The sequence below is a fragment of the Sminthopsis crassicaudata genome, chromosome 2 (genome assembly GCF_048593235.1).
Source record: "Sminthopsis crassicaudata isolate SCR6 chromosome 2, ASM4859323v1, whole genome shotgun sequence".
Lineage (NCBI taxonomy): Eukaryota > Metazoa > Chordata > Mammalia > Dasyuromorphia > Dasyuridae > Sminthopsis > Sminthopsis crassicaudata.
Window position 1 is genome coordinate 315,452,253 of NC_133618.1, and position 21,523 is coordinate 315,473,775.

A 21,523-nucleotide genomic window follows, 5' to 3' on the forward strand; every position below is an offset into this window, starting at 1 on the left:
CTCCACTTGGTGAGCTCTGCCTTCCTTAGGGACCTACACAAACAGTCATTTTAGATTTATTGTGCTATACTAAGAGCCCTTCTAAAAAGTTCAATTTTCCCTTGTGGACTTTGTAGATCTTAATTCACAGGAATGATTAGGAGAGAAATCCAAGTAGTGCCTTCAGGCATGCTTTGGCTCCCTATTGTTGTTAATTCCTTTTGTTCCTTTGGAGAGCTATTCACACAGTAAATTGCTGTCTTGAGCTTTTCCTGCAGGTTTGAATTAAGGTTGGGCGGCTTCTCTAACACTTCTCTTACTACTTCTCTGTGAATGTGCTGCTTTTCTGTAGGCTCCTATGTGCATTTCTGTGTCCCCCATTGATTTTTTTTTTTTAATCTTAATTGGTTGGTAATTCCATTACATGTAGTTTCTTGAAGAACTATGGGGATGTGCAGACCTGCCTATAAGGAACCAAGTCTGTAGGGGTAAGTACAACTCTAACTTATCTAAGATTGTACTCAGGCACATGAACTAGACTAGAAATTCTAGGAAAAGGGACCACTTCTCCTAGAGTTTGTGATAGAAGACTAGAAAATTGCATAGTTTTACATATACCCTAGACTTGGGGAAAGCAGATTTCAAAAGGTTTATAGGAAGGATAGGTGTAATCCTATGAGATCTTCAAAGGAAATAAACCCAGGAGGGATATGGAATCCCAAAGGATGAAATTCTGAAACTTCAAAGGGAATGGCTGAAGAAATCAGGATGTGTGGATGTCCCCACATTTTCCCCAACATTTATTACTTTACTTTTTTTGTCATGTTGGCCAGCCTGACAGAGGTGACTCAGAGTTGTTTTAATTTGCTTTTCTTTGATCAAAAGTGATTTAGAGCACTACTTCATGTCTATAGATAACTTTGATTTCGTCATATGAAAACTGCCTGTTCATATCTTTTGATCATTTATCAACTAGGGATGTAACTACACTTTAAATTTTGGTGAAGAGGAGTAGACCCTGTCAAGACAAAAGCTACTCCAGGATGCTGAAAATTAAAAGAATATATCAGTATTTACACAATATCAGTAGGTAGAAAGAAACAACTGAGCTTTGCATTTAGCAAGAATAATTAGTTAAAATAGGTCGTAAATTGATGGCAACCTATCCAGATTAATTATTACCTTTGGCTTGCCCCCCCCCCCCCATGGCATTCCCAGGAATGGCTTCTGGGCATTTAAAGTTTGTAGGTTCTGAGCTTTGAATTCTCTTAAGGGCTCTTCCCTCATCACTCTCACCATCTGTGGCCAATTTATTGTCTGAAGTTGAGTTTAAGGAATACAATAAGCATTTAATAAATGCCTTTTGAATAGGCTTGACTTGCCAAGCCTAAAGCTAAGCCAATCTCCCAGATGCTTATATTCTAAAGGAGATCATCTCAAGCAAAGTGAGGCTGCAATTTAGTTTGGTAAAAGCTGCATCCCTACTTGTGAAACCGTAGATCCTGCCCTGAAGGAGCTCACATTTAAATGGATGCCATTTAAAGTAGAGATTCTAATTTTAGATAAAGTCCTAGATCCTGGATGTATTGAAATACTCAATCTTCAAATGGAAGTATAATCTTTTTTGTTGGGATGGGTGCAACTCTTGACTCTTTCTAAAAGTGCATCAAAGGAAAATCTACATAGTCTTTCAGGCCTTTCACACTTTCTGAATAAATACTCTGGAGAAATGGAATGCTTTACTTTTTGTCTTTATATTCCCAGCACTTAGCCTAGAGCTCTGCACAAAGTAGGTAAAATTGGGACACGACTGCATTATTGGTAGAATTGTGAATTACTCCAACCATTTTGGAGGACAATTTGGAATTATCCAAATGGCAACCAAATCGTTCATATCCTTTCCCCCAGCAATACTAGGTCTGTTTCCCAAAGAGATCTATAAAAAAAGGAAAAGGACCTACATGTACAAAAATATTTGTAACAACCCTTTCCGTGATGGCAAAATATTGAAAACTGAGGGGATGCCTATCAATTGGGAAATGATGAAACAAATGATGGCATTTGAATGAAATGCAATACTGTTATGCAATAAGAAATAATGAACAGGCAGATTTCAAAAAAAAAAAAAAAAAAAAAAAAAAAACTTGGAAGATTTGTATGATGAACTCATGCAAAGTGAAATGAGCAGAACCAGGAAAACATTCTATGCAGTATCAGTAATGCTGTGTGATGATCAGCTCTGAAGGACCAGCTCTTCTCAGTAACACAGTGATCTAAAACAAGTATAAAAGACTCATGAAGGAAAATGCTATCCACGTTCAGATAAAGAACTGTTGGACTGTGAATGCAAATTGAAACTTTTTTTTTCACTTGCTTTATTTGTTCTTTTTTTTTTTTTTTTTGATCTGTTTCTTCTTTCACAACTATGATAGCACATGTATAAACAATATCAAACTGCATCCCATCTTTAGAAGAGGAGAGGAGAGAAAAGAGAAGGGAAGAATATTTGGAATCCAAAAATCTTATTAACAAAAGAATGACAAAAATTTTCTTGACATTTAAGGAAGAGAAATAAAACACTATGTAATTAGGGGGAAAAAAGAAGAAAAAATATATACCAAATAAGTTTTTTGTTTGTTTGTTTTGTTGAAGCAATTGAACTTAAGTGACTTGCCCAGGGTCACACAGCTAGGAAATATTAAGTGTCTGAGATCATATTTGAACTCAAGTCCTTCCTGATTTCAGGGCTGGTACTCTGTCTATTGAGCCATCTAGCTGCCCCTAATAAGCTTTTAAGATTAATCTGTATTGTCTTTTCTCCATCACTTTCTTATGTCTAAAAATGAACAAAAGAATAAATCAAGCCCCAATTTGTAAAAATAAAATAAAGTACAAAAAAAGTTATGTGGATGTTATAGAATACAGTTTTCCTATAAGAAATGAAGTAATAGTTTCATTTATCTAGGAAGACTTATATGAACTGATGCAGTGAAGTGAGTAGAATCAGACAAATAATTTATACTTTTAACATCAATAGTATAAAAATAAATGATTCTGATGAATTCTGATCAGTGCAAGGAAGAATGATGGTAAAGAACTGACAACAAAAACATGGAAAAGTGGCTTAAGTCTTGTTTGCTTTTTGTTATCTGCCAAGAAGAATGATTTTTTCTGGGAATGAGAAAGGAAAATGACTGTCAGAAAGTAGATACTCTGGACAGATAAATAGATAGTAAGATAGCACCTACTTGCCTTTGATGAATTCAAGTCACCTGACCCAGATGAATGACATTCTGGGATGCAGAAAGAAGTTGATTGCTGAGCCACTGTTAGTAATGTTAGAAACTTTCATCAACACTAAGTCCTACCCACATGTGCAAAAATGTTTGTGGCAGCCTTTTCTGTAGTGGCAAGATAGCTGTATAACTATGTATACATATATTGGATTTAACATATGTTTTTACATGTCTAACATGTATTGGACTACCTGTCATCTAATGTAAGGGGTGGGGAGAAGGAGGGGAAATTTTGGAACAGAAGGTTTTGCAAGGGTCAATTGAAAAATTACCCAGCATATATTTTGTAAATAAATAGCTTTTAAAAAGAGAGAGAGAGAGACAGAGAGACAGAGAGATGAAAGAGTAGTTGCTTTAGTTTGTTGTTAGAGGCTAGACAGCACGCTGGATAGAAAACTGACAGTAGAGTCTGGAAGACCTTTTAGATACTTTCCAGGTATGTAACCCTAGCAAGTGACTTAGCTTATATCTTTCTTCATCTGTAAAAATGGGGATAATAATAACATCTATCTCTCAGAGTTGTTGGAGGATGGAATGAGATAAAATTTGTAAAGCACTGGGCATATAGTAAGTGCTTAAAACATGCTTATATCTTTTCTTAGTAGATCACTGGGCAACAGCTATCTCTTTTTAAAAAATCACAACTTTTATGTTAATGTGGAAAGAACTCTTCTATGTAGTATTCCAGAGATTTGTGCTTATTATCCCTATGAGGTTTAATGTCTTTAACAAAAGGCATAAAATGTATATTCAGCATATTTGAAAGGCACAAAAAATTTGAAGGAATAGCTTCACCCATTGGGATAATAGAATTAAGATCCAAAAAGATCATGAGAAGCTTGCCTAAATCTAACAAGATGAATTTTAGTAGGGATACGTGCAGACTTTTACATTAGGGTTCAAAAATTAGCTTCACAAAGACAAGATGCCAGCAGTAGCAGTTTAGTCCCCCAAAATGATAGACGTTTAGTGGCCAAAAGACTGCATATGGAATCAACAGTTTGAGGTGGCAACTAAAAAAGTTAAAGTCGACCTTGGGCTGCATTGGGAGATTCAAGGCTTCTAGCCATATCTTGAGTATTCAGTTTTGTGTACCACCACTGTTTAAGAAATTGGTTAACCAGAGAGTGTCTATAAGACACTCTAGTATAGGTTCAGATTCAGGAACTTGAGCTCATAACTAAGGTAAATTGAAGGAACTGGAGATACTTAGCCAAGACAAGAAGGCATTCAGGAGGAACAAGATAGCTGTGTTGAATGGAAATAGGATTAGACTTATTTTGCTTGGCCCAGAAGAACAGCACTGGGAACAATGTGTGGAAATTACAAAGAGGCAAATTTAGGATGGCTTGAGAGTCAGAAAAAAATAATAATTCTTTTCTCAACAATTAGAGATGTCTAAAAGTGGAACAGTCTGCCTTGAAATATTGTGGGTTCCTCCTTCCTGCAGGTTTCTACACAGAGATTGGGTGATCACTTGCCAGATTTGTTATAGTGGAACTTTCTTTCACATATGGGTAGGACTGTATGGTTGCTAAGCTCCCTTCCAACTCTTTAAATTCTGTGACTGTAATAACTTGAGTTCATGCCCAGAACAAAGGCATCATTACTGGAAAAATGAAGAATTTATACCTAGTCTGGGAACTAACAACAGGAGGCGGGGCTTACTAAATCTTCCTAGAATATGCCTGAGTACTCTGACTACATATGAATTCCATGAATTCCTCCTATTGAAATGCTATTCTTCCTTTAGAACCAGAGCATATGGTTCCATACCTATTGCATGGAATATCTTCTGATGACCTATCAGGTGTTTGATTTCCATTATCTGAACTCCTGTAGTACTTTGCATTTGTGATGTTCTAATTTGTGATGATTGCTACCATTGTATTTGTATTATAGTTTTAATTTTAATTCCCCCCCAATTTATTTTGGGGAAAGGTAGTCAGGTGTGGTGATTTCCTCCCAGATCACACAACTAGTAAGTATTTGACTCCAGAACTTGCCAACTATGTGAGCTTGGATAGGTCACTTACCCCCGCTGGCTTCCGTTTCCTCATCTGTAGAATGAGCTGAAGGAAATGGAAAACCATTCACTCCAGTATCTCTGTCAAGAAAACCCCAAACGATGTATTCTGATGGAAGTGGAAATCTTCAACATAAAGAAGAGCCAACTCACTTCCAGTTGATCAATGATGGACAGAAATAACTACACCCAGAGAAGTAACACTGGGAAGTGAATGTAAACTGTTAGCACTAATATCTGTCTGCCCAGGTTACATGTACCTTTGGAATCTAAAGTTTATTGTGCAACAAGAAAATGGTATTTACACACATGTATTGTATCTAGACTATATTGTAACACATGTAAAATGTATGGGACTGCCTGTCATGGGGGGAGGGAGTAGAGGGAGGGGAGGGGATAATTTGGAAAAATGAATACAAGGGATAATATTATAAAAAAAATAATAATAATAAAAAAAAGAAAACCCCAAACGGGGTCACAAAGAGTTGGACATGACTAAAAAATGACATAGCTGTGATCATTGGCAAGTCACTTAATCTATGTGGTCCTCAGTAAAATGAGATTGAATTTGATGAATTCTAAGATCCCATAATTCAACCACTTCTCTGTGGAAAGGAGAATTTATATTTGTTTTCTCTGTATGAAGAGCATTGTCACATAATAGGAGTGTCTAATAATAACTTGTTGATTGATTCCATTCTTGGGAACAGATATTGTTGCAACTGATCTGAGTTTAATTTCCTTTTAGTGCTGTTTTTTTTATCATTATGTGTTTTTATATATGTTGCACATGTTATGTCATACACACAAGTGTGCTATATATGAATGTACATGTGTCTACATATATGGTGCACATATTCTCTTTGTTTTACTTGTTGTAAAACCATTGTCCATTAACTGCTTGTTAAATGATTGAATTCCTTCAAGAAATGTTTTCTCTCCTTATAGAGGGACGTTGGCATAGGAGGTAGATAACTGGCCTGGAAGCCAGGAAGAGCTGGATTCAAATCCTTCAACTTAGGCAGTGCTCTAAAACTAACCTGCAGAGTTATTGGTGCAAGTAATTTCCTCACCAGGGAATTCCCTGCACCATTGAAACCACACATCCGGTCCCTATTTAGAGAAGTGTTCTCTTTTCCTACCAGCCAGTTTATTTCATTTCTGAACCTCTTGGATTTAATCTCATTTTACCACACCCACCCCACCCAAGTCCTTAATATGAATGCCTGGAATGGGAGGCTTTTGAATTGATTATAACTATATTACCTGCTAGATTGAGGTATCTCTGAGGGTCTTTGAATTCTCACTGCCATATTCACTTTGCCATTTTATATCCTCCCTTTGTATGTGCCCATTGATCTAAGCTTAGTGGTCCAGAATGGAAGAAATGGGAGGAAGGGAAGAAGAGCGAGAAATGATCCCTGAAGTAGCTTGTCAATCTTGTTCTTTGCAGTAGAAACACTTCCACAATATATTTCTGGAGCAGACTTTTCTAACTAGAAAAGTTGAGAATATATCATTTGAATTAGTTAGCACTGAATACCCAGGGTCATCAACCAGCATTAAGTCTAGGCTCCTTAGGAACTTGGCCTGTGAAGGAAAATTATGATGCAGCTGTTGTTTTGTTTTGCTTGGTAAATACAAGTCCTGACAATTTTATATTTTAATCCACAGTCAAGGAAAACAGCCTAAAATGAAAAATTGTCACTGATTTGTATATGCAATCTTACTTTTTAATCATTTTCCATTTGTTAAAAGAACGGAAAAAGTGTGTGCTTTATTTAACTATTAAGTAAGTACCACTGTTGTCAGCTGTATTTGATCTGAATTTTGTTGCTGTTTAAAATTGTCTTCATTTATAGAATTGGAGTCTTTATATGTCTATATTATTCTTTGGGTTTTGCTTTGTTCATTCTGTATCACTTCATCCAAGTCTTGCCATATCTCTGTGAATTCTTCATATTTGTCATCTTGTATGTACAGTATTTTCCATGATATTCGTGTAATTACACAATTTGAGAATTGTAAGGGTCTTCATCTACCATCTAGTCCAGGTCAGTTCTCCAAAGGAACCCCAAGAATGGTATACCTCAGAAACTGTCATCTTCTCTTTGGAAACCTCCACAAAGAGCACCTTCTAAGACAGCCCATTCATTTCACTTTTGGCCCAATCTAATCATTAGCAAGTTTCCTCCCCCCCCCCACCCCATATTCTCCCTCCCTTATCCCGCCCTCCCTTTTCTTCCTTCCTTTCTTCCTTCCTCAAGCCCATATTTGCCTCTTTACATCTCCCACAGATTGCTCTTGGTTGTACCCTCTGGGGTCAAAATCTAGTCTCCCCTCTGTAGAATAGTCCTTCAAATACTTGAAGAGAGCTCTCATATCATTTTCAAGTCTTCTCCCAGCTAGACATTTCCAGTGCCTCCAACACATTCATGCTCTTCAATTTAGTCATTCCCTAGCAGTTGTGCATCATTTATTTCCAATGTTTTGCTCTTATAGATAGTGCTGTAAGATGGCACATACCTATAATCTCTGCTATTAAGGAACCTGAGGGTGATAGAGCATTTGAGCCTGCCTATCTGTCTTCTGTCTGTCTATCTATCTATCTATAGTAAGCTCTTTGGAGGGAAGGGAACAAGACTGTTAAAGAAGGACAAATTGGTGCAAGAAATGGAACAGATCAAAGTTTCTCTGTTGTTCAGTAGTGGAATTGGGCCTGTGATCAGCCCCTGCATTCCCAGCCTGGATGAAATAGGAAGACCCAGTCTTAAAAAAAAAAAAAAAAAAAGCTGGATACCCTTAAGAATATTTTTGTCCTGAATTCTTGCTGCAAAAAAACTTTGGAAAATTAACCCTATAGGGATATTGTTGTTCAAAAGGTATGAAAAATTCTGTAACTTTTGTTGTAATTGGTTTTTTTTGGAAGAGGAAAAAATAACAGCTGTGTACTGTTAACCACTTGGTTTCATTTAATCTAATTCACTTTGAAGAATTAGATTAGACAAAAGAAGCAAAACTAACGGTGAAAAACTTAACTGCTTTATACTGAGCCATAACCAGGCAGGCCAATGGTAATCATAAGTCACATTTATATAGTTAATATCTTAAAATATAGAGAGCATTTTACATACACCATCATCTCATTTGGACCTTCTAGCAATCTAAAGAGGTAGATGCTAAAGTAGTAGTTAATGTTCTTGTCAGGATGCTTCAGTAGCGACAGACTTTCTAAGGTTCCATTTGGAGTTTGCTTGACAAAGATACTGGAATGTCTTGCCATTTCCATCTCTAGTTCATTTTACAGATGAGGAAACTGCAGTAAATAGGGTTAAATGACTTGCTCTGTGTCACCCAGTAGGGAAGTGTCTGAAGACAAATTTGATCTCAGGACAAGAAGACTCCAGGATTGGTACTCTATCTGGTGTACAGCTACCCCAGAAAAGAAAACTGAAATGACTTCTCCAATGTTTTGCTAGTAAAGGTGAGAAATAGGATTTTATCACAGATTTTTCTAATTTCAAGTCTATCATTCAGGTCAAAGAGAATATCTCTTTAATGATGAATGTTGGAGGGGATGTGGGAAAATAGACACTAATGCATTGTTGGTAGAGCTATAAAAATGATCTAACCATTCTGGAAAGCAATTTGGAATTATGCCCAAAGGGCTATAAAACTGTACTTTGATCTGGCAGTGTCTCTACTGAGTCTGTATTCCAAGGAGATCATAAAAGAGGGAAAAAGGACCAACATGTGCAAAAATGTTTGTTGGCAGCCCTTTTTGTAGTGGCAAGGGAATGGTTGAATAAGTTACGGTATATGAAGGTAATGGAATATTATGGTTCTCTAAGAATAATGGACAAGCTGATTTCAAAAAAGCTTGGAAAGACTTATTTGAACTGATGCCGAGTGAAGTAAGCAGAACCTGGAAGGCATTGTACACAGTAACAACAAGATTATGTTATGATCAACTGTGATAGACTTGGCTTTTTTCAACAATGAAGTGGTTCAAGTGGTTCAAGAATGAAGTCAATAGACTTATGATGGAAAGTGCCATCTGTATCCAGAGAGACAATTATGGAGACAAAATGTGGATCAAAGATAGCGTTTTCATCTTTTGCTGTTGTTTGCTTGCTTTTTTCCCCTCCTTTCCTAGGTTTTTTCCTTTTTATCTGACTTCTTGTGCAGCATGATGAACATGGAAATATATTTAGAAGAATTGCACATGTTAACCTATAATAGATTGCTTCCTGTTTGGGGAAGCGAGAAAGGGGAAAGAGAGGGAGAAAGATTTGGAACACAGATTTTGCAAAGGTGTATGTTGAAAACTATCTGCATGTTTTGGAAAAATAAAATACTATTTTAAAAATGGGAGGGGGGTGAGTAAAAGAAAGAGTGAACATCTCTTTATAGTCAAGATTCATTCATTTATTTTCCAAACAATATATGTGACTGAATTCTTTGGCAGCTATATTTAGATCCCCAGCATGAAAATTCAGTGTTGAAGAGTTGACCTATATCTTTTTTGCTATATTTTTTTCTTCCTTGTTTCCCTGATCCTTAGGAAGAAAAGAAAGAAATGATAGGCCTGAGATCCATAGGTTAGCTTTCTACATCTATTTTTATAATAACAAGTTGTTTATAGTCATGTCTGACTCTGTTTCCCCATTTGGAGTTTTCTTGGCAAAGATACAGGAGTGGTCTGTCATTTCTTTCTGTAGCTTATTATCCACATGTGAACACTGAGTCACAAGATTAAGTGACTTGCACAGATTCACACAGCTAGTAAGTATCTGAGGCCAGAATGAACTCAGGGAGATGAGTCTTCTAGACTTTAGGCTGGGCACTCCATTCACTGTACACCTTGCTACCCATCATAAAAACAATAACTAGCATTTATATAGTGCTTGGAAGTTTGCAAGGTACTTGAAAAGTATGATCTCATTAGATTCTCATAACAAATCTGCAACATGGTGCTGCTATTTTACATTTCAAAGATGAGGAAACTAAAGCTAAATTACTTGCCCATGGTCACAGGATAAGCATCTGAGGCAGGATTTGAACCCAGTTGTTCCTGACTTGAGGCCCTGTGTCATAGTTTTCATCTATAAGACTGGTTTAATTGTTCTACTCACTAACATTGATTGGCTTAGAGATGGAAGAGACCATCAAAATCATGGAGTTCAATTCCTTCAATAGGGTTAGAACGGAGGCTGAGAGAAACTAAGCAATCTGTGCAAGGTCTTACCAAGTAGTGCCAACACTTGAATCTCTGCCAACAAATCTGGTTTTCTGCATTTGATCATAATCCCTACCAGAGCTTCCTGATTCACAGAGACATTTCATAGAATCATAAAACTTTCAAATCAGGAGGTACTAATGAAGTATACCAGGAGTTTACAGATGAGGCCAGTCTGACTGTGATGAGTTTTAAGTCATGGGGGAGTTATTTTGAGGATCAAATGAGATAAGAGACATAAATGTAATATGGGAAAGTGCTGTGTAAATTGTAAGTCACTTCAAATGTAATATATTGTTCAGCCATTTTTTATTTTTATTTTTATTTATTTATTTATTTTGGAGGCTGGGGTTAAGTGACTTGCCCAGGGTCACACAGCTAGGAAGTGTTAAGTGTCTGAGACCAAATTTGAACTCAGGTCCTCCTGAATTCAAGGCTGGTGCTCTGTCCACTGCGCCACCTAGCTGCCCCCATTTTTTATTTTTTTTAATACTGTCTAACTCCTCATGGGTCTACACATGGGTCAGATATAGGGTTTTCTTGGCAAAGATGCTAGAGTTGTTTGCCATTTCCTTCAACTCACTTTACAGATGAGGAAACTGAGGCAAGCAGGGTGAAATGACTTGCTCAGGATCACAAAACTAGTAATTGAGGACAAATTTGAATGAGGATTTTCCTGATTCCAAGCCCAGTGCATTATTCATTGTGCCGCATCTAGCTGCCTCAGTAGATATGCAATAAATACTTATTGATTTCCTCTTCCAGAAAGCATTTAAAGTCCAGATTGCACACTTCAAAGTTGCCACCTAGCAGAAATAATAACTACCTTTGATCTAAAGCAGGTGCTGCAAAGACTTGGAACCTGACTTCCCAGCTAAAGTATTTCCAGGGAAGAGGTTTCAGGTGGAGGTAATCTCTCCACACCTGCTTTACCTCCTCAAAGAGGTCAGGTTTATATAATCCTAGAATGTTAGAGCTGGAAAGAAACCTGGAGATGGAGAGATAAATTTAGAGCTGATAAAACAGGTCTGTGGAATATATTTACCCAAAGTGACAGAATTGATATTTCTGACTTCAAGTCTACTATGCCATAAAGAAAAGCAACTAGCTTTGGCCGGTTCATCCTCTGCCCGTGTTGCTTCCCCAGGACTACACTTCTGAAGTTGCTTTTTCCTTCTTGTGAATGCTGCAGGATACTGGGTGAAGATCAGAGGATAGATATTTCTTTTGCTTGGGTTGTAAAAAAGGAAGGAAAAACAGGTGAGGGACGACTGGCCTAGTTTATTTTATCAAGTGTCATTCTCTACCTCCTCCACCCCTAGAAAATCTTTTACCCCCAAATCCTCTTTGTTGCAAATAGTCTGCATTAGCCAAAGGAAAGGAAGAAAACAAGCATCTATTAATTTTAACTTTAAAAAATTTACAAAATATTTTCTCATTTGATCCTCCCAAGAATCTTGGGATTATTATTATCCCGTTTTATAGTTGAGGAAACTGAGGTAAAAGTCATGCAGCTAGTAACTGAGACAGGATTCAAACTCATGTCTTTCACACTCCAGGCCCTGTGCAGCTGCCCTTGCAAATGCTGTCACTTTGGCTCTCCCAAAAACCCCACAGGCGTGGGACATCCCTTCCTTTTCTTCCCGCTTCCGTCCCACATCCAGCTTGCTGCAAAGGTAGTGCTTAGGAGTAACGAGCTTACCGGACCTTTACGGGTGGTTCAGTACGGCCCCCTCCTCCCTTCTCTATATTAGCATAGCGGGGAGGGCGGGGAGGACAGGAAAGGGCACATTGCCTCCCTGGGCATGCACGCAGAGGGATTGGAGACGGGGACCAGTGGGTAGATTGTGGGTATGGAGGGAGCCCGGTCTACTTCCTTCAAATCCAACCAGACCTCTTTAGAAAGGAAAACACAGAAACTTTTACTTTTTTTTTTTTTTTCTCCCCCAAAGGCCTTGGTCCTTCCAGGAGGGTTCTAGGAAGTTTTGCAGTAGTAAAAACACACAAACTTACGCCTCCCTTCCCTCCCTTTCCAGGCACTTAGTCCCTTTTTCTATCAAGTGGAGGATACGGTGCTGTGCTAAGGCCGTGCGGGGCTGGGGACGGAGGAGAACTTTGCCTTTTCGTGGCATCCAAACAGATCGGGGATCCTCACGGGAGAGATCCTCGCTCCCTCCTCTCGCCGCGTTTGTTTCTGCCGCCCAGCTCTCCCCACCCCCACTTCCCAGGCCGGGACACTTTCCTGGCAGGCCGACGGGTTTCCAAACATTTCGTCAGCATCTCCTCCTGACCTTGGGTTTGCAGGGAAAGCAATGCACAGGCCAGCTGGATGCTGGCGGACCCAGCGATGGCCGAGCAGGAGGAGATTTGAAAGGAGAGCAGATGGAAGTCCTGCGCGGAGCTGAGGTACGCTGGAAATCCCCACCTCGCTGGGGAGGCTGTGGTTTTTAAAAACGCCTTTCGCAGCCTTATTTGGTCACAGGAAGTGGGCGGGGAGCGGCCTGCTCCGGGGAGGGCGAGATCATAAGACAGTAGTGCTGATGAAGTGGAAGAGCTGGTTTCAGTTCGCCGTAGTGCATGTGTGTGCGGCTGAAGGGTGTCCCTGGGCTGTGCCGTGGAAGGCTTGGGTTGTGCAATCCTCTCCGAGCGCCGGAGCAGAAGTCCTCCTCTGCTGTTGCATGCTCCCCCCGCCTTTTTTTTTTTTTTTTTTTCAAGCTGTGAGCTCAACCGATGAGTCAGAGCCATGCAATCCTGACACTGCATCGCAGGGCTGGGGGTGACACGGAGGGAGAGAGCGAGGGAGAAAACACGGGCTCTGTGCGAACCAGGTACTCGGAGCAGGACTTAGCCCCTGCAGGGCGGACCTGGGGCGACGGGACGCCGGGGATTTGCAAGCGAACTTCTCCCTCGCTCCGGGACCCGGGCACCGAGGGCCCTCCGTCCAGGAAGGAGGGGGTGGGTGGGCTAGCCAGCGTCGGTTTGTTTTTAAATTTGGGGAGGTGCGTGCAAGCTGCTGGAGGTTCCCCGGGAGATCGAAACCAGCTCACTGCAGCTGGAAGGGACGCCGATGCCGGAGTCCTGGGGCAGGCACTTGGTAAGTGTGACACCGCCGGGCCCCTGCAGGATCCCGGAGGCCTGGCTGCCGCCACCGCCGCGCGCTGCCGGCTTCCACCCCAGGCGGCTCGGGATCGGCTGCATGCAAGCAGTGGCTGCCGCGGGGATGGGGCCGGCCCGGAACGATCCGGCTGCAGACGTGCGGCCGGGCCTGGGGCCGGTGGGCGCGCAGCCTCGGAGCGGTGATGGTTCTGGGAGATTTCGGTGCCCGATAACTTTTGTGGATCGTAGTGCGTGTGAGTGTGTGCGCGCGCGTGTTTCCCCTCGCCCCCTCCCCCTCCCCCTCCCCCTGCTCTGTGTGCGTGCAAGCGGACTATTTGTGCAGCTACGCAGCTCGGTCCCTCCTGTCTCCGCCAGCCGGGGCGCGGTCACCGGCGGAAAATCCTTCCGACCCGGGCATTGGGCGCCCGCCGCTTTTAGCCTCGGTGGAACGTGGTGGCCTGGGCGGCGCTCCGGCCTTGGAGGGGAGGGAGCGTCGGCGGCCGAGGGCAGGAGCCGCACTTACTAGTTGCGGGGGCTTGGCCCTGGCTGGCTGGGACGGGACGGCTGTCCTGGAGTTGGGAAGGGAGGGGAATGCTGCGAGAAAGCCATTTCCGTGCCGGCATTTCACTGCCCGGGTCTTCTGGGAGCGAGGCAGAGACCGCGAGGGCTCGGGCAGGCGGCTCCGTGCCGCCCCCGTGCACCGACTCTGCTGGCGCATCGCAGACCTGTCAGCCGGGCGCCCCCAGGACCAAAGGCCGGGCCGGTCCCACGGCGAGGCGTCTGCTCCACAGCCCGGAGGCCCGCGGGGAGCTGAGCTCGGGGTTGTTTCTCTCTCTCCTGTAACACGGGACGAGGAGGCCAGGCCGGTCCTTGCACGCTGCCCCGATTGCCTTCTGCACCTTCTGGGAGCAGCGCGCCTGGGCCCCCCCCCCCCCCCCCCCGTGCAGCTGCAGCGGCCGTGTGGTCTCTGCCCCTCCCGGTAACCCCAAGTTCCGCCGGCACCGGCCCGGCTTTCCGAGCGTTCTTCCTCTCCTCGCCCCGCTTGGGGAACGGGATACTGCAGCGGGGGGGATAAGGTGTGGACCTGTTGCAGCTTTGGGGGTGCTTCCAACAAGCAGTCTGCGGGAGGCGCCTCAAGATCCCACTGGTGCAAACAGTCATGCTTGAGAGTCTACTTCTAACATTGCCTTGTAAAAGCGAAAAGTGTTTCCCCTTAAAACTTGGTGCGCTCTGGGCTCGCTGATTCCTAGTCGGCCTTGTCTGCGGACCTTAACTGAAGAAGGTGGGGTGCGGTAGGGGAGCAGAGGCCCAGGTCTGGCAGTGTCTGTCATAGAAGCGGCTGTGCAGGGAGGGCGAGGGCAGGAGGCAGACGTGGGAGCAGAAGGGCCGGCCCAGGGAAAGGGCGCCACAAAAATGCCTTCTCCTTGAGGGGAAGAGGAGGCTTTTGCACAGGGCTCTTGGGCCTTACGAGCCTTGGCTGGAAGACTAGAGCGGAACCTGCATTACATCTGCTTGGCTACTTTGGGCGCTCTCCTATGAGGAAGGTGGGCTCATTAGAGTAGTACAAGGATGTGGTGCAGCTGCGGAGCTCTCTTTCTAGGCTTAGGTAGGTAAGGGCGGACGGTACCGCAGCCCACACAAGTGTGAGTGCTAGCCAGCCACCCCAGGCCTCCAGAGCTTGCTAAAAGGTGGCCCTACAGAAGTGATAGTCCAGATGTAGGTCACAATAAGAGCTAGTATTTACATAACATTTCAAAGTTAGCAATGCACTTTGCAAATATCGGCCTCCCAATGACCCCAGGAGATAGAGATTTACTGATTTTACAGATGAAACTGAAGTAGATGAGATTAAGTGACGCTCTACTCTCCATGCCAGTTAATTAATGAATTGCCTGCATCTCACTTGTGGTCCTTATTTTTATGTGGTCAGTTTTATTTTAGTGTTCAATGAGCAGAAAGGAAGGGTTAGATTTCCCCTTCTGAAAAATGACTGAACAATTTCAGGTTCCTTTTCTGCCCCCTTTTTCCATGATCGGTGAAGAAAACATAAGTAAAAATTAAATGGCAACAATAAATTGTTAACCCAACTTGCTGTTAACATCTCAGGCTATGCTACGTTCCATTGTATGGTTGGGCTATAAATAATAAAATTGGTTTTAGGAGCCCAAGCCTTCTCTTTCTTGGTATCAGAGGTTTTCCCCCAAATCCCAGGAGGAGTTGACCACTTGACATCCTTTAAGCTCCACAAGTGTCATGTTGAGCATGCTGCCCCCTCCAACTTGCATACCATGCCCCCTTTACTTCTGGAGCAAGGGGAGAAGGGGCTTTCTGAGTTGGCTTACTGGAACACAGTAGGAGGCAGTTTAACTTTTAAGCATAGGATATAAAAATAACTCAGCATTTGGTGCTGTGGGCTGCTTCTTTTAATAAGTGGAGGGGAAAAGACAACATGCTTCCCACAGACTAAGGAGAAGCCTCTCAGAGCCTCTGGACTGGAGCATGGTTTGCTGAGTCCTGACTAGGCAAGTCTGCTGTGAGAACCTTTGCATGCAAGGCACAGAGAAGCTCCTTTGGTTAAGGACTTTCTATTTGAATTTCCCAGCTACTTCTGGCTACCCCCAGCTTATTTAGCAGTTGAATAGGCAGAATTTCTGGCCATAGGAGCCCTTCTAGGCTTTAGGGAAAAAAGATAAGCCCTGAGCCAAGTAAGTCCCAATAGAGTGTTTAGGTCTGGTAGGGTAGGGCTAATCAAGACAAGGGCTTTTCCTTCCCCTTGCTCATGTTAACTTGTAAGAGACTCTAGAGGTAATCTAGTCTAATCCTCTCATTTTTCAGATGAGGAAACTAAGGCCCACAAAAGTTTCCAAATGATAGTCAATGCAGAGGTGGTAAAAGGGACTTCCGTTCTATCCTAAATTTTTCACTCCTAGGAAGTGACTTCCCCTCTGGATTAATTGTGATGTTGCTCTGAGGTAAATGAAGGTATACCTGTATCCTAGAAGGATCTTGTTCTGTTGGGCTTTTGTCAAGCTGGATGACCCTGTTTCTGGAATTTGTCCTTTCCCTTCAGTCCTGGAAAAACACCCGTTCACTCCCAGCTTTCCATCCTTTAAGACTTAAAAAGTACAGTTCCTTACAATTGAACCCTTTCCTAGTCTCTCAGCTAGAAGTAGTTGATCTCAAATAATGTTTCCTTCCTAGGTTCTGTCAAAGCATTTTTGTTTGTATTTTTTCTATATATTTATCACTTTTGACTTTGCATTGGACTTATTGGCATTTTCTTATCTCCTGTGTGATGTTGTAAGCTGCTTGCCTAGATAAGGAATGTGCAGTGACAGAATTAAGAGGACAAATCCCACCTAAGATGCTCTGTGAGACCTTAATCAAGTCACTTATAAAATCTGTGTAATGAGATGATTGGTGTATGTATTGGTGTATATTCTTTCCAGTTCTCTGATTGTATTATTATGAACTCCTTTGAGGATAGGGTAAGAGTCATTTGTGTTCTGGGCACCTAGCAACTAGTTACATTGACCTTTTACACAGCAGGTGCTTAATAAGTGTTCAGATTGTGATTGTACCTTAGGGAAATGAGGATAAAATCAGTTGAGCTTTCAGAGACAAACCAACCTGTCAAACTGAGTGGATGGATATTGGATTACATTACCGATCTAACCAAACATTTGCCAGCTTCTTGGAAACAATATGAAAAACATAGAGAGAGAGGGTTAAAATATGGCCAACATTTATATAGTGCTTTAAAATTTGTAAAATGGTATACAATCTTAAAGGGAGTGGGGGAGAAGAGTGTGGAAAACACATTATTAACATCCCATTTTACAGCTGAGGAAAATGAGACTGAGGATAAATGAATTAAGTGACTTACAAGATTTATTGCGTCTAAGCCAGGATTTGAACTTGGCTCTTCTGACTCCAGAGTCTAAAACTCAGTCATCTGTAGAGTTTAGCTGCTTGTGAATGCAACTATAAATGATAAATGGAAGAATGTACCATTTATGTGAGTAAAAGATCAAAATTCGGGGCAGTGAATTATGAGAAGGTTGCTGTGAATACAGTAATTGGTAGGAGCTGAAAATTGAAAAGAACTTATAGGAAACCAGATCCAAATCCACATGTTATAACTTGAGCTCCTAAGGCTCAGGAAAGAGGTGAGGGAGAGGAAAGTTTTTGGGAGGAAGAATTGGAAGGGAAGTTCAGGAATTGAAATATAGGAATATATTCTACTGAAATTTGTAGACTAGATCTTGTGAGCAAGTCATTGATTGTAGAATTTCAGATTTAGAGAGAACCTCAACTATTATCTAGATCTATGCATTCCTTTTTTGTTTGTTTGTTTGTTTTTCCTTTTATACCTGTACATTCTTTAAAAAAAACAACAACAACACTTTCCCTATGAATCATGCTGGGAGAGAAAAATCAGAACAAAAGGGGAAAAGGTTTAATAAGAGGAAAAGAAAAAAAAAAAGAAGAAGAAGGGGAAAAAAAGTGATCATAGCATGTGCTGATTTACATTCAATCTCCATAGTCCTCTCTCTGGATGCAGGTGGCATTTTCCATCCAAAGTTTATTGAAATTGCCTTGGATCACTGAGAAGAGCCAAATCTTTCATAATTGATCATCACACTTTCTGTTACTATATATGACGTATTCTTGGTTCTGCTTGTTTCACTCAGCATAAGTTCATGTAAAATTTTCCAGGCTTTTCTAAAGTCAGCTTGCTCATTTTATAGAACAATAATATTCCATTACCTTCCTATACCACAGCTTGTTCAGCCATTCTCCAGTTGATGGGATCCACTCCTTTTCCAATTCTTTGCCACCACAAAAAGAGCTGCTACAAACATTTTTGCACATGTGGATCCTTTTGTCCTCTATGATTTCCTTGAGATACAGGCCCAGTAGAGACACTGCTGGATCAAAGGGTATGCACAGTTTTGTAGCCCTTTGGGCATAGTTCCAAATTGCTCTCCAGAATTAAACCTTTGCATTCTTGAAAGAAACCTACCTGACATATGGCAATCTACCCTTTGCTTGGGAGACTGGAGGAACTTATCACCCTCTGAGTAAGGCAATTCTACTCTTGGATAGTTCTAATCTATTCTCTCTAGCCTAAAATTGCATTCTTTCCTCTCATCCATCATTCTTCATCCAAATCAAATTCTTGTTCTACCTGACAAGCCTTTGAATATAGTTGACTCCCAACCTTTACCTTTTTAAGGTTGCACATCTCTAGTTCCTTCAACCAAAACTCCTAATACTTGGATTTAAGGCTGTGATCATCATGTAAATATTTCCTGAATATCACTGTTGTGCATAAGTGGTCCAGTTTCCAGGGAACAATAATAATAGCAAACGTTTATATAGCTTTACTATGTGCCAACCCCTTATCTCATTTGATCCTCCCATCAATCTTCAGAAGTAGAGGCCATTATCCCCATTTTACAGATGAGGAAATCACGGTAAACAGGGGTGAAATGACTTGCAAGGTCCTAGTGTTTGAAGTTGAATTTGAGGGTCTTCTTGACTTTAGCCCCAACACTATCCATTGTACCTTGGCTGTCTAGGGAAGACAAAGGTCTTCTGAATGTACCTACTTCAGAGTTGGATTTGACCTGGCTTTTGAAGAGGGTTGACTCTTGATCATAGGTTTAGAATTGGAAGGGATCTTTAGAGGCCATTGGGTCTATCATCTTTATTTTACAGATGATGAAACTGAGACCCAAAGAAGTGACTTGACCAAAACTCTCAGTCCTTAAATACAAAGCTGATTCGATCTAAAACTAATGATATTTCCACTGTGCCTTCCAGTTCCTGCCTTGAGGAACTTTGTATCCTTGTGGGAGCTGTCTGAAACAAGAGAGCAGAGAGCCATTGTCATAGATGTTCCTTTTGGTGATGTAGCCAGTGGTATATAGGGACAGACTCAAGTTCTTGGTGGTATTGGGGCTTCTTAGGGGAGGGTCTCTGAAGACTTGTCCAGGACCCTTTGTTTGAGAAACATTAGGACTTTGGCCTCCTGTGAATTCAACGGATTGTTGTGCATTAAACTCTAGCCAGTGGGAGTGGGATGAGGCAATGAACATCTTGGAATCATAATCTTTATTAAAATCATTTGCATCGGAAGTGACATGCAGCTGGAGAAGGTGAACTTTTTTGTGGACAGAACTTTATGTACAAATGAGCTTTAACATTTAAATCAGTACTCAACAAAGACATATCATGTGCTAAGTTAAGGGAGACAGCCAAAAATCAGAATTTCTGCCCTTCAGAAGCTTCTATTCTGAATGGGCAGAGAAATCTCCTTTATGGTTTTTAGAGCCAGTGACAGGAAGTCAAATTTTCTTACATAACTGCCCCTCTCTGCTTTGATACCTTAATATAGTAAAGGACTTACAGCAGAGTTTTACTGGACTCTCCCTCTTGCAAAACCTTTGCTATGCAGGGACAGCTGCATTTTGCTTAGGAGGGTTAATGTTAGAGGTTACAGACCTGGTTTTCAGATCTCACCTTTGACATTTCCTAGTTGCTTTTTTCCTTAGATAGCAAGTCTCTGAGCCTCAGTTTGCTTATTTGTAAAATGGGGATAATAATAATCTGTACCGAGAGAAAACTTCTTAGTGGACAGAAAACTGGCCTCAGAATTGGGAAAACCTAACTCATGGTTCAGGTTCCATCTCTGGACACATCTGGAGTGAGTAACCTCTGGCAAGTCCCAACTTCTCATTACTTCTCTAAGATTACAAATGGCAGAAAAGGTGCTAGTCTTGTTTTGTTAGCTTCTCGGTGAAAGCTCCCTACACTGAAATCATAGGTTAAATCAAAAAAAATAAACTCAGCAGTCACAGAAAGTATCTACCTCATGGGAAGTCATGAGCCCGAAATAAGATAATATTTGGAAAGTGTCATTTGGGTGCCCTTTGTCACTGTAATACTCTGTTAATGTATGGTAGGACCTATGTCCTCAAATGCTGCATGTGGCTTCTGGAAGCAATCCCCTGTGATGAAAGGAATATTTTTTCTTCTCTCTGTTAATTGTCCCCTATTTATGCTGTATGTGTCCATACGGAAGTGTACAATTCTGTGACCCCATTTGGGGTTTTCTTGGCAGAGATACTGGAGTAGTTTACCATTTCCTTCTCATTTTATGGATGAGCAAACCGAAGCAGATGAGGTTAAATGACTTGTCCAGGATCCCGGCGGCTGAGGTAGAATCTGCATCCAGCATTCCTGACTCCAGGCCGGGCACTCCATGCACTGCCACCTAACTGTCCCTGTGTTTAGCTTTTTTGTATATATTTGTTTTCTCTTTTCCCCTCCCCATCCCTGGTTGATTATAAACTCCTTGAGGGTAAGGGACTTTTTGCCCTTTTTTGAGGTATTCCCGGCTGTTAGCATTTTGCCTGGCACATTTAATGTTAATGATTGCTAGAATGTATTTTGTACTTTTGTCTTCCTCTGGCTTTGTAATATTTCCGGAACCTAATAGGTGTATCTGTGAACCTGAAATGACCTTTCTACCAACTTCCAGCTCATCTAGCACTTGACTGTGCTTGCTTCCAGCATGGAAGGGAAATTCTGCCTCTCCGAGGCTTTTCTGCAGGAGCCATTGGGGCTGTCAGGGTGATTATTCCTGGGTGATTAAAACTAAATGGGCCCATTCAACCTCCTTGGATTCTGTGCCAGGAAAACCTTTTGCCTGAAAAATATGTAGGATTTTTAGGTAAAAGTGGGGGTAGACCTAGAACTTCCCCTTACCTAATCACTAGGGAATGTAAACTGTAAGCTGCATGAGGGTAAGAACTGTTTGGTTTTGGCTCTGTATTCCCAGCACCATTTCAGAGGTACAACAAATACTGGTCAAATAAT

General features: G+C 41.6%; 1 protein-coding gene across 5 annotated transcripts in view; it reads left to right on the forward strand.

Annotated features, from left to right (window-relative positions):
• Positions 1–21,523, forward strand: part of MIDEAS (mitotic deacetylase associated SANT domain protein) — a 132,239-nt gene that overhangs the window by 49,922 nt on the left and 60,794 nt on the right. The window contains exon 2 of one of the 5 annotated variants that reach the window (XM_074290062.1): positions 12,845–12,946. The exons of 2 other annotated variants lie outside the window; for them this stretch is intronic. The gene's annotated coding sequence lies outside the window, so the exon portion shown is untranslated. 2 more of the 5 variants (XM_074290060.1, XM_074290061.1) reach the window with 2 other exon arrangements.